Source organism: Benincasa hispida, chromosome 10, assembly GCF_027475165.1.
Source record: "Benincasa hispida cultivar pf3 chromosome 10, pf3_genome.v1.1, whole genome shotgun sequence".
In the NCBI taxonomy this organism is placed as follows: domain Eukaryota; kingdom Viridiplantae; phylum Streptophyta; class Magnoliopsida; order Cucurbitales; family Cucurbitaceae; genus Benincasa; species Benincasa hispida.
Window position 1 is genome coordinate 532,266 of NC_143487.1, and position 14,670 is coordinate 546,935.

The following is a 14,670-nucleotide window of genomic DNA, read 5'->3' on the forward strand; positions in this document are numbered from 1 at the left end:
AGAAGATCTTTAAGGTAATTTGAAGACTTTCTACATTCCTAGTTTTGCATTTTGACTTATAATTTAGTATGCAATTAAGTTTCAAGTTTCTAGGTATTATTTTTTACAATTTGCAATTAATTGTATTTGAATGACTTTTGAGTTTCTTGGTCTATCCACGAACCATTTGGCCTATAAAATGGCTTGTAATATTCTTTAAAACTCAGATTATCCATAGTAAAAAGCTTGTGCTTATTCAACCCTTTGCTGTTGTCTTTTTCTTTCAAATCTTGCTATAGATTTGATATTTAAATCAATTCATTAGGATTAGTCTTGATCAAGCTAATTCTGGAGTGAGTTTTCTTAGGATTTAAGAGTGACCATCATAGATTCTAAGTTCGATCTAAGTAGCTTTCTTTGTGAGTGTCTGCAAGGATCCTAGAAGGACCTCTAGCTTTGCATCCAACAAGCATCGCGGACGCTTATCATTTGGTATCAGAGCATTTGTTCATCATTCTTGGCTGACTTTAGAGGTGTTATCTTTAATTTTATTCAATTTTTTTTCTCCATAGAAATTGCTTTACATCTTGTAACAAGATATATTACAACTTGTCTTGAAAATTTCTTCAAATCGGCTCTTGGATCATAAAGAAAAAAAATGTCAGCAAAAAAAAAAAAAGAAAAAGAAAAAAACAGTAGGGAAAAGGAAGAAGAAGAAAAGAAATCAAAGATCTAAAGCACATGAAAGTTTCTTGTCATTCATTTGAAAAAAACAAATCCATATTTGTTTTATTTTTAGCCTAAGTTTAGTTACTCTAGTCTTAGTTTGTGAGAGTTGATCATTTTGAATTGGTTTTTTTTTTTTATCAAACTTTTAGTGAGATTGCACAAAAAATATAAGCCAACCCTTACATCTTTGACCTAGTACCAAAAGCATACCCTTGAGTGATAAACACGAGTGTTCTTGAGTAAAATTGGTGAGAAGTGTGGTGAGGTCCTTTTATTACTAACTTTAAAATGTCACAGGGTGAAGGATTACCACAAGTACGAGATACTGATATGATTATTCTTCAAGCCATTCAAGGCATGATGGAAATGATGAGGGAAGATAGGCAAGAAAGAAGGGCACAACAATAAAGGGTCTTACAAGAAAATGAGGGAGTAATTGACTTAGTTGAACAAGAAAGAAAAATTGGAGGAAGAGGAAACATGAGAGGAAGAGGAAGAAATAATATGCACCCTAGACGAGGAGAAAGAATCCATAAAGATAGAGGCGGTGGAGTCAAGCTGAAAATTCCACCATTTTGTGGAACGTCGGATGCGGAGGCATACTTGGAATGGGAAAGGAAGATAGAACATGTGTTTGATTGCAACACATTCAGTGAGAATAAGAAGATGAGACTTGTCATGCCGAATTTACTAACTATGCGAGAAATTGGTATCAACATCTCAAATCCGAGAGAAGAAGGAAAGAGGAGGATCTCATTGAAACTTGAAAAGAACTTAAAGAGACCATGAGAAAGAGGTATGTTCCAAAACATTATGAAAGAGATTTGAGATCTAAATTGCAAGTTTTGAGGCAGGGAACAAAAAGTGTAGCTAAATATTATTAAGAGATGGAAACTTTGATAGAAAGAGCAAATATTCGAGAAGAAGAAGAAGACACCATGTCTAGATTCCTTGGAGGTTTAAATCGAAAAATTGCTCATATCGTTAAGATATCCACAACTATACTTGAAAGATATGTATCATTATGCAATCAAAATTGAGGAACAATTGAGAGAAGAAAAGGAATATTCCAAGAGGTATAATTCTAAAGCTAATACCTTTTCAAATTCTAATGTTTGGAATAAGGATGGTTTTGTGAATAGGGGTGAAGCAAAAGGGAAGTTTGTGGCTCCTAAAAGAGCGGAAGCTAGGAGCACCTATACTAAAAAGAATGAAGCTTCAAAGGAGGAAAGAAAGAGATCTAGTTTCATTCAATGTTGGAAGTGCAAAGGATTTGGGCACATGAGCAAAGATTGTGTCAATAAAAAAGTCATGGTCATAAGAAATGGAATTATTGATTCAGAAGATGAATGTAATGAACAATATGGTAGCCTTGAGGAAGAATTTGAAGCCTTTGATGATGAGTACATTGAAGAAGGTAACTCCATATTCTTAGTTGCAAGAAGAGTACTTAATGTGTAGATCAATGAGGAGAAAGTTGAAGATCAAAGAGAGAACTTATTTCACACAAGGTGCTTGATTGAAGGAACCCCGTGTAGCTTGGTGATTGATTGTGGAAGTTGCACAAATGTAGTAAGTAGTTTTCTTGTAAAAAGACTCCAGCTCACTACTCGTCCACATCCAAAACCATATAAACTTCAATGGTTAACAAACAAAGAAGAATTGAAGGTAAACTCCCAAGTTCTTATTTCTTTTACTTTGGGAAGATATAAAGATGAGGTTCTTTGCGATGTAGTACCTATGCATGCAGGTGATATGTTATTGGGCTGACCTTGGCAATATGATAGAGAAGTCACACATGATGGTTTGTTGAACAAGTACACATTTACTTTGAATGGGAAGAAGTTTACTTTGCTTCCATTATCTCCATATGAAGTACAATGTGATCAAGTGAAATTAGAAAAGAAAATAAAAGAATTTTAGGATCAAGAGAGGAGAGAATAAAGTAAGTTAAAGAAGAAAAGCGAAAAAAAGGAGAAAAGTGAGGGGCAAAAAGTGAGTGAAAACCAAGAGACAGAAAAGAGTGATTTTGAGGAGAAAAGAAAGAGTGTGAGTTTGGTTATGAGAAAGGGGAAGAGAGGAATATGTTTTCATTCAAAGCACCAAACTTTGTACTTATGTGCAAAGGAACGTGTTTAGTAACTGAACCTAACTTTAATGATGGTTTTCCTAGTGCTTTTAAATATCTTTTGCAGGAATTTAATGACATGTTTCCACATGAAGATGCACCTACGGGTCTACCTCCTTTAAGAGGAATTGAGCACAAAATTGACTTCATACACGGGGAAACGCTTCCAAATATGGCGGCCTACAGGACCAATCCAATCGAGACCAAGAAAATTCAAAGGCAAGTGGAAGAACTCATGGCTAAAGGTTATGTTCGAGAAAGTATGAGTCCTTGTTCGGTTCCAGTCATTTTAGTGCCCAAGAAAGATGGAACATGGAGGATGTGTGTTGATTGTCAAGCCATCAACAAAATAACGGTAAAATATAGATATCCTATTCCTAGATTGCATGACATGCTAGATGAATTACATGGTGCAAACTTGGTTTCAAAATTTGATCTTAAAAGTGGTTACCATCAAATTTGAATGCATGTGGGAGATGAGTGGAAAACGGCTTTCAAAACAAAATTTGGTCTTTATGAGTGACTTGTTATGGCATTTGATTTTACCAATGCACCAAGTAATTTTATGAGGCTAATGAATTTTGAGATAATACATTGGAAAATTTATTGTGGTATACTTTGATGATATTCTTATTTACTCTAAAAATTTGAATGAACATATGTTACATGTCAAGACAATTTTGCTTAAACTTAGAGAAGAAAAACTTTATGCCAATTTCAAAAAGTGTAATTTTTGTCTAGACCAAGTCAATTTCTTAGGATTCATTGTTGGAAAGGATGGGATGAAAGTTGATGAAGAAAAGGCCAAAGCTATTTGAGAGTGACCAACACCCACCAATGCAACCAAGGTGAGATCTTTTCATGGTTTGCCTAGTTTTTATAGAAGGTTTATTAAGGATTTCAGTAGTATAGCCTCATCATCGAATGAACTTACTAAAAAGAATGTGAAATTTGAATAGAAAGAAAAGCAAGAAAATGCATTGAATGAATTGAAAGATAAATTGACTAATGCACCTTGTCTTGCTTTACCTAACTTTGACCAATTTTTTAAAATTGAATGTGATACAAGTGGGATAGGGATTGGAGCTATTTTGATGCAAGAAAAGAGGCCAATCATGTGCTTTAGTGAGAAGCTAAATGGAGCACAACTTAGCTACCCCACATATGATAAGGAATTACATGCACTTGTAAGGGCTTTGCAAGTTTGACAACATTACTTGTGGCCAAAAGAGTTTATCATCCACACGGATCATGAAAGCTTGAAGCACCTCAAAAGCCAAACAAAGTTGAACAAGAGGCATGCTAAATGGGTAGAGTTCATTGAAACATTTTCATACGTCATTCATTACAAGAAAGGTAAGGATAATATGGTGTTAATGCATTATCAAGAAGGTATGCATTGTTTTCTTCCCTTAATGCAAAAAAATCTTGGTTTGAAACACATGATTGAATTGTACAAAGTAAAGACATCTGAATTTCATGATGTGTATATTTAATTTTTAGAAGGGAAAAATGTGCATGATTATATTGTGTTTGATGAAATACTTTTTAGGAAAGGAAAACCTGTATTCCTAAGTGTTCCATTCGAGAGTTGTTTGTGAAGGAAATTCATGGGTGGGGATTAATGGGGCATTTTGGGGAATTTAAAACATATAACATGTTAGCTGAACATTTTTATTGGTTGAAAATGAGAAAGAATGTGAATAAAGTGTGCAAACAATGTTTCAAATGTAAGGAGGCTAAGTCTAAGACACAACCACATAGTCTTTACACACCTTTAGATGTTTCTAGTGAACCTTGGGTTGACATTAGCATGGATTTTGTTTTAGGACTACCAAAGACTAGGAGACATCATGATAGCATTTTTTGTGGTAGTTGATAGGTTTAGTAAAATGGCACATTTCATATCATATAATAAAACAGATGATGCTACTAACATAGCTAATATTTTCTTTAGGAAAGTGGTTAGATTGCATGGAATTTCTAAGACCATTGTTGGTGATAGAGATGCAAAATTTTTAAGTCATTTTTGGAAAGTTCTATGGGGTAAATTGGGAACTAAGTTTTTATTTTCAACAACTTGTTACCCACAAACCAATGGGCAAACTGAGGTGGTTAATAGAACATTGGGAACTTTGTTTAGATAATTAATGTCTAAAAATCTCAAGTCTTGGGAGGATACTCTACCTTTTGTAGAGTTCGCTTATAATAGACCAATACATAGCACCACTCATTGTTCACCTTTTGAGGTTATGTATGGCTTTAATCCATTAGCTTCGTTAGATTTGTCACCCTTGCCACCTAATATGTTTACTAGTGATGTAACTGTTTCAAGAGCAGAATACATAACAAAATTGCATAAAAAAGTCAAAAAAAAAGGATTGAAAAGAAGAATCAAAAGCTCATCAATAGCAAAAACCAAGGGAGAAAGAAAATGATTTTTAAACTGATGATTGGGTTTGGGTTCATCTACGAAAAGAAAGGTTTCCGGATCAAAGGATGTCTAAACTTCAACCAAGAGGAGATGGTCCATTTCAAGTGATAGAGCAGATCAATGATAATGCCTACAAATTGGATCTTCGAGGTGAGTACAACGTAAATTCTACTTTCAATGTGGCTGATTTGGCTCCTGTTGATGTAGGGAATGAAGACCTTGATTTGAGGACAGATCCTTTTAAAGAAAGAGGGAATGATATGAATTCAACCATTGAACCATTGCATGCACCTAAAGGACCAATTACAAGAAGTAAGGCAAAGAAGATTCAAGAGGCATTCACACTACATCTTCAAAAACTAGCAAATTCACAAGAACCGACAAATAATTTTGAGACCAAAGTTTTATATAATGTTATTCAATGAGTCAAGAAGAGAATGGCATGAAGATGGCATGGGAAAAGTCCTATAGTTTGGAAGATGACATGGTGGTCAAAAAAAGTGTGCAGTTTTTGTGAAGAAAATGCTGTCAAGTGTGCACTATATGGGAAAATGTGATGTTAAACCTTGTCAAATGTGTATATCTACTTTGCCGCCTTCTAGAGAAGATATTTAAGACAATTTGAAGATTTTCTATATTCCTAGTTTTGCATTTTGACTTATAATTTAGTATGCAATTAAGCTTCAAGTTTCTAGGTGTTATTTTCTACAATTTGCAATTAATTGTATTTGAATGACTTTTGAGTTTCTTGGTCTATCCACGAACCATTTGGCCTATAAAATGGCTTGTAATATTCTTTAAAACTCAGATTATCCATAGTAAAAAGCTTGTGCTTATTCAACCCTTTGCTGTTGTCTTTTTCTTTCAAATCTTGCTATAGATTTGATATTTAAATCAATTCATTAGGATTAGTCTTGATCAAGCTAATTCTGAAGTGAGTTGTCTTAGGATCTAAGAGTGACCATCATAGATTCTAAGTTCGATCTAAGTAGCTTTCTTTGTGAGTGTCTGCAAGGATCTTAGAAGGACCTCTAGCTTTGCATCCAACAAGCATCGCGGGCGCTTATCAACTATGTTCGTGATGCATATGAAATGTGGAAAAAGGCTAATTTTAAGGCCAGGGTTCACATTTTGGCAAGCATACCTGATGCATTAGCCAAAAGATTTGAGAGTATGGTCACTATATCAGATCATGCAATCAATGCAAGAAGTTTTTAAGCGAAAGTTCTCACAATTCAAGCAAAACCGGATTGATGACAATGAAACTAGTAATGTCAGCTCCTTGAATAAACTCTAGTCCATATTGAATGTCAAGGAACAAATAGAGAAAGCAATTTTTGTTAAATCTAGTGAAGTTAATCGATGTGGATTTTCCTCTGAAATGAAACTTGGAGTTTATGATATGAGTTATGGAGCTTATCTCATTTCTCTCCAGAAGAGGAAGAACTACAAAGAAAACAATTTTCATTTATTTATCTTGGAGACGTGCTTAATAGAGAACGATGATTCTACTTGGATAGTTGATTCAGGAGCTACTAATCATGTATGTTCTTCTCATCAAAGATTTAATTCCTAGAGACAATTGGTAGCTGGAGAGATGACTTTTAAAGTCGGTACTGGTGAGGCCATTTCAGCTGTTGCTATAGGCAGGCTTAATTTTTTTTTTTTAGGACAAGAAATAATATATGTTATTGAATGACGTATATGTAGTACCTTAACGACGTGAGGTGGTCGAAGGCGTGTGGTGGACTTCAGTCGAGCGGAATGGCAAGGATGATGGTGTGAAGCAGAAAATGTTGCTCTTCATGCGAAGGAGGAGAGGGGGGCGAGGATTAGAGATGTCCACGGGGTGGGACGGATACAGGGAAGGCTTCCTGCCCCCCCTATTTCATTCCCCGTCCCCACGAAATTCCCTACGGGGATTGGGGGGATTCCCCACGAGGAATTCGTGGGGATCGGGTTCCCAACAGAAAAAAAAAATTCGTTTGTTTTTTTTTAATATATTTATTTTTAGCAATTTTGTTTATTCTCAACTAAATAAAATTATATATATTAAATAAGTTATTTCCAATAAATTTTTCATTTAATGAAAATAGTATAAAAATTTATTATTAAAACAATACTATTATATGTGTAAAAAATATAATTTAATCATATAATTTCTAAAAGTTAAAATTTAAATATTACAATATCATAGTCAAGCTTTCCATTAAATACTACAACATTTATGGCTTAAGGTAGAAAGTCTTAAATATTAAAACAATTTAGAAATATATTAAAGTATGAAAAGGTTGAAATAAAAATTAGAAAATAATTAACTTTTTATACCACAATTTTTGTAAAAAGTATATAGATAAAATAATGATAATAATTATTATAACTATTATAATAATTATTATTGTAAACTCATATTCTGTTTATGTAAATAGACTATGAGTTAATAATAATAATAATGATGATGATGATAATGATGATGATGATGATGATGATGATGATGATGATGATGATGATGATGATGATGATGATGATGATGATGATGATGATGATGATGATGATGATGATGATTGTGATGATGAGTTGATGATGATGATGATGATGATGATGATGATGATGATGATGATGATGATGATGATGATGATGATGATGATGATGATGATTGATGATGATTGATGATGGATGATGATGATGATAATAATAATAATAATATTTATTATTATTATTATTATTATTATATAATATATTCATTGGGGTCCGTCCCCGTTTAGCCAACCGGAAAAAATTATCCCCGCTCCCTCTCCCATTTCCCATCTACTCGAGGATTTTTCGCCCCGTTCGGGACAGATCCCACGGGTCTCAACCCCATGGGGTAAATAAACATCCTTAGCGAGGACTTTGTGCTGCTCTTAAATAACTAGCGTTTTTTTTTTCAACCATTTGTTTAACTTTCTTTTTTATATATATGTTATTTTAACCTAAAAAACTTATTTAAATATGTTTATATTATAATAATAATAATAATAGTTTTTTTTTTTTTTTTTGCCTCTTAAATTCCAAATATATCGATATCTTCTATCACCTCCATAAGATAATCTTTCCAATAAATTCAATTTTGATTCTAAAAAATTTAAATTAAAATAAATACGTTAAACTTCCAATATTAGGAAACTTATATTCAAAATTTTGAAAACTAAATATTTTAATTTAATCTTTTGTAAATTTAATTTATTAGATCTTGGACATCTATTAAAGTAAAATTAAGCCAAATTTTGATTTTATCGAACTCACATTTATTTAAAAAATAAATAAGAAAGACAAAATCCATAATTAAATTTGATTAGATTGAAAATAACTATTTTTAAATGGTTGGGGTGTTACATAAAACCTCATAACTTACATATCATTGCATGTATGTGTAAAGGTAAATTAGTTAAACCTAATAACTTTATATTACTATTACATTCTGTTTGTAAACATATATTAGCTAATTACCAAATTACCAAATTATATTGATATTAGTAGAGTTTTAGGTAGATGCAATATGGCGTTATAGTTAGGAATCATGAAAAATGATGGTTAAATGATGGTTAAAATCTTTATAACTTCACGCTACAACTATACTGTATAAATATATGTCAGTTAAATCTCATAACTTCATATCAATATATTAAATAAAACATGATGAAAATAAAAACGAATACATTAGAAAAAGATGAAAACAAATAAATAACAATATTTATAAATAAATGAAAAAATATTCAGATAAACATTAAATCTTGTAACAAAAAGAAATAATAATTAAAAAAACTAGTTAGATAAAACTAAATCTGTAGAGAAAAGAGGGATACATATGAGATATTTGTGGAGAAAAGATTAAGAGGGATTACTTGTTTAAATGGAAAAATATATTAACCAGATATGAAGATTTATTTGAAGAGGGATATTTGAAGAGAAGAACTAGGAAGGATTGTTCGTTTAAATACAAAAATATATGTTTTTTTGTTTTTATTTAATCAGATTCTGATAAAAAAAAAACTAATAACTCAATAGTTAATAATACTACCTATATAAATGTTAATAACTTAGTCTATGTACATTGTGGGAAAATTAGGAATTAGAAAAAGTCTGATCATGTGTTCGACAACAGATTTGCTAAAATTCTTATTAAATTTCGGTTCTGCTCTTTCTTCAACTGAAACCTAAAATTCTACTATATACTCAGTTCTCCCTTTTTAAATTCAATTGAATATGGATCCAAATATCATGACCCAATTGGACCCAATCAACCTATCCGATCCAATGGTCATAAAGAAGACATGTAACATTATCAGAAGGGACTTTTACATAAAACGTCATCTTTAGGCCATATATTTCAAAAATGTCTTTAAATTTGAATTTTTTCAAGAAATATTTTTTATATTATTTTTGGATAATTTACCATTTTTTATTATTTTTATTTTTAATTTTTATATATATTTCCCTATTTACGAAGCTTTTTAATGATGGAGAGCTGCATTTATTATGGAGAGAAAATGCATTTAATATGATTTTTTAACATTTTCAAATGGAGATAGAAAATGCATTTATTTGTTGAGATTTTTTCCTTTATTTAATTTAATTGGAGAGAAAAAAATGTATTTAATAAAATTTTATTTTAAAATTTTATTTTCTATTTCATTGGTTTCACGTTTTTTTTTTTTTTTTTTTTGGATTCATGGTTTTCGAATACACATTTATTCTTGTTTTGTGTGTCCAACAACTCTCCTCATCTCTTCTTCTCCCCATCTTCATCTCGTTCAAAACCCCCATCATCGATCGGATCTTCTTGTCTAGCTCTGACTTGATCTGCCCAAGTCCACACGCAGATCTACTCGCGCCCGATGCCAAAAGCTTCGCTACGTCATCTCTCGTCCGTTTGCTTGAGCCTGTGCCGCCATCAATTGGATCTACCTAAGTCCACGCTGGATTTGCTCGCGTCTGGTGCTAAAAGCTTCGCTCTTCATTGTCTCACATTATTCGTCTGCAACCACGCTATTGTTTGCTTGAGCCTGTTTTGGATCTGCTCGTGCCTACGCTAGACCTGCTCATGCCCCCGTCGGATCTACTCGTGCCCGATGCCGAAAGTTTTGCCTTGTGCGAGGTCGTCCTTCTGCAACCATACTGTCAGGAAGGAGAAAAAAAGAAAGAGGAGGAAGAAGAAAGAATAGGTAGGAGGGAGAAGAAGGAAGAAGTAATATGGATGACGGAGGAGAAGAAGACTCCAACGTATTTTTCTTTTTTAAAATACAATATCAATGGGCGCGAAGCCCTAGGATTGTGCATGGGGGAGAGAGAATCGAATATATATATATATATATAGGATACATGCTCGAGTGGTCCCAGTAAGCAGTGTAATGGTTCGGTAGAGCCCGGTAAGCGATCATTAGGCCGGTAGAAGCCCGATAGGTGCCGAAGTAGGCCGGTAGGGCCCGATAAGCATTGTTATGTCCCGAAAAGCCCCGATAAGTGTTTGAATCACCGATAGAGGGTTATAAGCTTGTTTTAGCCCAGCGAAGGGTCAGAACTCATCCCGTTGAAGTTCCAAAACGATGTAAAAATGTGAGGAACGTATTGTTGGGAACCAAGATGATGAAGAGAGATGCAACGTTATATTGTGATGACCTTAGCCTCATATATTGGCAAGGTCGAGCCTCAAGACTTGGCCTAGAGTAGAGGCAAGTTGGCTAGAGTCGCACATGAGGGAAAATACACATATGGGCAATGTGTATGGCCAAATGAAGTTCGATTTCGCATGAGTTCAGTTCAGTTGAGGATGGAATAACCTCACCTAAGGTCCGACGAAGCTTCAAAGAGTCGAGCAAAAAATGAATTGGGACTTGAGCATCCCTTAAGGTTGACCATGAACACGGGTGAATCATGGTGCACAGTTGGATATATATATATATATATATATAATAGAAAAACATAGATGAGGCTTAAATGGTAAATGCACATCAACTTTAGTGAAAATTTGTATTCTATTGGCCCTTTTTTTAAATAAATTAAATGTTAAAGACAAATGTGTAATATGGGTCTAGAGTTAAGGTTACATGTATAGAAAGTCCTTATCAGGATCCATCGATTTGTTGTTTTCATTTTTAATATGGGAATACATGTCAATTTATAATTATTTTTAAAATATAATCAATCATTTTTTATTTCATCATTAATTTTTAGAATGATGTGACGATTTATGATTGGTCAAAAAATTTATAATGTTCACCCACAATATGAATTAAAGTCTGTAGTACCGAGATTAAAATGTGAACTTTAATAAAACAAACTAAATTATAGACCCCAAAATATAATTATGAGATAAATTTATAATATAAAAGTAGATACAAATATTAAAGTATTGATATGATTATATTCATAATGAATAATTCTAGACCTAAAAGAAACTCAAGAGAGGGAGCTAAATTTGAGTGTAAAATCAAGGAAGTTGTCTCATTGCAAACGAACCTAGGATAGACAAGACATAAGCAAAGGAGAGATATTAATAAAGAGTGAGCAAGATAATTGAGATGCTCAACCCAATTGGCTTACCTTGGTCTTGAATATCTAGGCCAAAACCAACTTGTCCCCATCCTTTGGAGCCTATTCTTGGTAGATTGACCCAATCCAACTTTCTAGAGTATTGTTTCTAAAGTATTATAATCCAACATTGTCTCATAACATAAAATAGACTACGATTTCATCTCAATTAATCATAATTTTTATTTGTTGGGTCTTTTGACCTAATTTTGCTGTCAACAATAATCTCGAAAAGTATACCAACAAAAATGTAGGGGCCAAAAAAGAAAAAGTAGGAAAGAGACCTAAACAATAATAAAAAAAAATTTAAAAAAAAAAAAATGCGAGAAGAGAGGAGGTAGGCCGATGTAGGTGAGTGAATGTAAAATAAAGAGAAATTAGCATCCATCCAACAAGAAGAGAATCTGATCTGAGTTTTTCAAGTTCACGCGTTGGAGGGCATATTTGTCTTTTCATGTAGTGCTGTAAAAAAAATAATATTTATATCTTTTTCTCGATAGGATAAAATCCATTTGTCCTTTCTAATCCACCCCCACACAATTATTCCAGGGACTTCCATACAAAATCATTATTTCATTTTTTTACCCCCAACAATTTTTCAGTCCTTTTTTTTAAAGGAAAATGTAAAAAATAATTTTTTTTTTTCTTTTAAAAAGGGAGATCCCACTTGGTTGTGTGTTGTCTGTGGCAGTTTCGTATCTTGAATGAATTAAATTAAATAAAGGAAAAAGAAAAAGAAAAAGAAAAAGAAAAAGAAAAAAAAAAGGAGTTTGGGGAGAGTGGAGCATGTGGTCCATGGGTCGAGATCAGGTGGTAAAGTACAGGTGTCAAAAGGTGATTGATTAGAAAAAGAAAAGCCACGTGGGGAGGAGGGTTTGGATCACGTGGGCAAAGTGAACCACTTCTGTCCTAACACTGTACCATAAATAAATCACTTCTCTCACATCCTTATCTCTTCTTCACTTAGCCCTAACGCTCTCTAATTCACATTTTCCCTTTCCCATATAACCAAATTTACATTCTCCAAATTTATCAAACTTTATTATATAATATAATATATACTTTTTGAGTTTATATATATATATATATATATATATATAAATATTTATATTAATCTACAAGGAAGGAAGAAAGAAAAAAAACAGGCCAAATTGTTAGCCTTCACCTGCATTTGCACCTACACCTTCAGCTTTGCTTTTTTCTGCCTGCAGAAAACAAGGCCATTGAGGTGCAGGTGCTTCTGCAAGTGAATGCCATCTTGGCGCTCTCCTCCGCCGCCGTCGTCGTCGTCGCCGCCATCTCCTCTCAATAGGTTTTTTTTTCTTTTTTGTTCATTCTTCTTCTTTTTAAAGGTAAACCCTTTTTTTTTTCTTCAAGATATATGGCTGTATTTACCTGAAGATCCAGAGATCTTGACATTTCATTATTCTTGTCTCACCATGCATCTACACTTCTGAAATTTTTCACCTTTTAAAAAGCTTTTTTAGATATATTCACATGCAGATATAATTTAATTATATTTATGTTGTGAGGTTTTTATTTACAATTAATTTTAGTTTATTTAAAAGAATTTTAGAGAAGATTATAAGCTAAGCTACGGTTAAAGATTGGAATAATGTGAAATGTAAACAAAAGTTTAATTGAACAGTGTCAGCCCTAATTTTTCTTACCTTTGTTTTTTTCGGAACATGTTAAAAATGGTTCATTAGGAAAATTTTATTAAAAAAAGACCTAAAAAGTAATCCTCATACAATTATTAAAACAATTGATAAAGATAGCCCATGCAATCATAACATATAATTTAAGGAGATTATTGGTGGGAGAGAAAAAACATTTCAAATTTTATTATTTAGTTAATAAAAACCTGGATTTTTCAATCATCATATAATTAACGTAGTCATTGATGGTAAATTAGTTTGACATCTTGGCTTTTTAATTTGAAGGGAAAAGTTCAAATTAACGTGAACAAAGTTAGATATGACATAGAAATATAGGATCTGATGGAATAAAATTATTAAATTAACAAATAATGCTAAAGATTGTTCTATTGCATTTTTTTTTTTTGTAAATCAAAGTCTCCTCTTCACTTTCTGATGAATTACCTTTCATGTTTTGTCCTTTGATTCAAGCTGATTAGAATATAAATTTGGATGGGGAACAATAAAGTTTCTATTTATCCAGAAAATTAGATTCACTAAGCATGTTTAATGTTCAAGAGAGTAGGTGTACTTTGCTCACAATTATGTCCTTTTTTTTAGTACAATTGAAGTAGAAAAATTTACCAGCATACATCGGTTCACTTCACAATTGTTAATACGTTTTGAGATTTAACGATCTTTGTTTAAATTTATATGGAAACTAAGTCAGAGAAGCATGAATTTAGTATGGCTTATATTTTGGTTTGGAAGGAAAAGGTTGTCCATAAATGATGTGTTTCAATATGTTTAGCTATGGATTAATAAATTAATCGATAATTAGTATGAGAAGTCCTACAGAGAAGGCTGAAAATTAAAAGTGATAAGATTACCATTTACCAATAAATTATATGCTTATGGTAGAGTAATCTAATCCATTATATTAAAAAATTTTATTCTTACTACTTCTTGAAACTTGTTTGGGACTGATTTAAATTCAGAGCTGTGTTAATTAATTTATTTATTTTGAAACTTTGTGATTCGTTAATATTGAAGGAGCGAATGTTTTTGTATGGATTGGAATTGTTCCACATTGATTTTCACGTAGTATGATTTATTTGATGAGATAACATGAGATTTCATCTCAAAATTCCTTATATTTTTTAGTGTGAACTATTATTTGCTAATTATTCTAG

At 32.4% G+C, this 14,670-nt stretch overlaps 1 pseudogene; it reads left to right on the forward strand.

The window, feature by feature from the left end:
- Window positions 1-1,722: 1,722 nt before the first annotated feature.
- LOC150033031 (uncharacterized) lies at window positions 1,723-13,152 on the forward strand (annotated as a pseudogene).
- The last annotated feature ends 1,518 nt before the right edge of the window (window positions 13,153-14,670 follow it).